This window comes from Gracilinanus agilis, unplaced genomic scaffold (genome assembly GCF_016433145.1).
Source record: "Gracilinanus agilis isolate LMUSP501 unplaced genomic scaffold, AgileGrace unplaced_scaffold45449, whole genome shotgun sequence".
NCBI lineage: Eukaryota > Metazoa > Chordata > Mammalia > Didelphimorphia > Didelphidae > Gracilinanus > Gracilinanus agilis.
The window spans coordinates 2,188-4,384 of NW_025379632.1; the positions used below are offsets into that span (position 1 = coordinate 2,188).

The 2,197-nt window shown below is 39.3% G+C and overlaps 1 pseudogene; it reads left to right on the plus strand.

Moving 5' to 3' along the window:
* The first annotated feature begins 1,020 nt into the window (after positions 1–1,020).
* On the plus strand, positions 1,021–1,933 carry LOC123255385 (annotated as a pseudogene).
* The last annotated feature ends 264 nt before the right edge of the window (positions 1,934–2,197 follow it).

The window sequence follows — 2,197 nt, forward strand, 5'->3', positions numbered from 1 at the left end:
AATAACAAACATGGAGCAGTTTGTGGTAGAAAGGTCAACCTAGCATGGAAAAAAATAAACAGAGCTGAAATTGGAGATGAATTCTCTGTCTTGTGTGCTGGAAGGAAATGCATAAATGATATCATGTCATTCTCTTAAGGAGTTCAGTGCTCCTCATTCTTTGACCAAAGTTTCTCATTCTCGTTTTACCCCAAGAAAAGGGCAATGGGACAAACTTGGAACTCAGGAATCCCAAGGCAGCTTCTTTCCATTCTCATTATATCTCAGATACGATAAACTGGAAATTATATCAAGAAGATTTTCATGTTCCTTGCATGAGCATGATGTATGAGTTTGTGGACTGAATTAAATTTTTTTAAAATATGGAATGATAGAATTAACAATTTTAAAAAATTTTTAACTCTGTCTTATCCCATATCTTATTTATGCCTCTATCCTTATTTTATTTTTTTAAACCCCCCCCCTTCCATCTTAGTATCAATGCTGCATATTCGTTTCAAGACAGAAGAGCAGTAAGGAGTAGGCAGTGGGGGTTAAGTGACTTGCCCAGGGTCACATAGATAGGAAGTGTCTGAGGTCACATTTGAACCTAGGATCTCTCATCTCTAAGTCTGGCTCTCAATCCATTGAGCTTTATTTAATTTTTATTTTATTTATGCCTTTCTTCTCCCCTTCTCACCCTACAAAGATCTCTCCTTCCCCTCAGATCCATACAGAATTTACGGTCTAATTGGGACAATGATAGGGTAGGAGAAGTGGAGAGAGAGCCAAGGAGCCCCTCCATTCTCCCTGACTTCGGTCTTGGGCCGCTGGACTTTTGTTTGAATGGACCGAGCTGGCGAGGGCTCAGAGTCCCAGAATGACCTAAGTTTGAATTCTGCCTTGGACACTTATCTGGCAGTGTGACCCTTGGTGGGCACGACTGGACAGTAGTCCAGGGTAATAGCTGTGCATATTTGGTGTGCTGTGAACCTTAATAAATTGCCTAAAGTATCTTTTTACCTCCAACTTTGTGTACAGCAAAATAGCAAGTGTTGAGAAATTTCCTTTTCATGTGCCACATTTAGAAGAGCTTGCTGGAGTCCTACAGAATGGACTTAAAAATAATTTTGCTGATGTCTAGATCTCCACAGTTGGTTGCCCTGATCTGTCTAAGGAACCACATACGTTTCCTGGGGTTCCTTACCTCATGCCTCTTGTGAATAAGGAAAAGGTTTATGATATGAATACTGTTGCAAAGTAAATTGATCTTCCTGGGGCTTTCATTCTTGGAGCGGGAGCAGCCCCATTTCGGACTCTTGGGATCAATGCTGAGTTTATGCTGATTGTCCAGACTCAAAGTGATCACAAGCCTGCTGTGAATGGAAGCTGCTTTGCCCAGATTTAACCCTGCAGATGGAGGGTGCCTGCTAGAGAAATACAGTAGGAAATACAATGACTTTGGATTTGCCTTACTGGCTAATCTCTTTGCAAATGAAGGCCAACCTGGCAAGGTCAAGGAAGTCAAAGTCAAAGGAAGAACTGGAAAGTAAAATTTTGTGACTTCTTTGAAAAACTCTTAAAAAGCATTATGGAGATAAGCCTATAGGAATGGGAGAAACATTTGTTGTTCAAAAACAGAAAAGTAAAGCTTCATATCATGCCCTCAGAATTTTCTTCTTGCCCACTGAACTCTGATGAGGATGTGAATAATTGGTTGCATTATTTTGAAATCAAGGCTCCTTTGGTTTGTCAGCCAATTTTTGTTTCTTGAGACCCGGGGTTCAATTTGTGATTAGAGCATATACACTGTTTTAGTCATCAAAGAGAAGGAGGACACTATCATTATGACACCACTCCAGATACAGTGGAGTATCTTGGGTATTTCCTTTTTGCAGAGGCTCTCTATCGAATCGATAAACCAAAGGACACCCATACATTTGGGCGATATTAATTCAATTAGGAAATATTTTGCTGAGGGAGGGGACTAAATTATGCTTTAAAATTTAAAAATCTTTAACCAAGTTTATAAATAGTGTTGCTCTGCAATGCAATCCAACAAAAAATGACCCTGGAGCAACTCCTTTCTCCTGTGTAATGAAAGGATAGGATGATCTCTTTTGTTATATCATTTAGTTTCCATTAAATACTCCTCCATTTTCTTTTTTTTTCTTTCTGTTTTTTTTTCCTTTTTAAACCCTTAACTTCTGTGCATTGG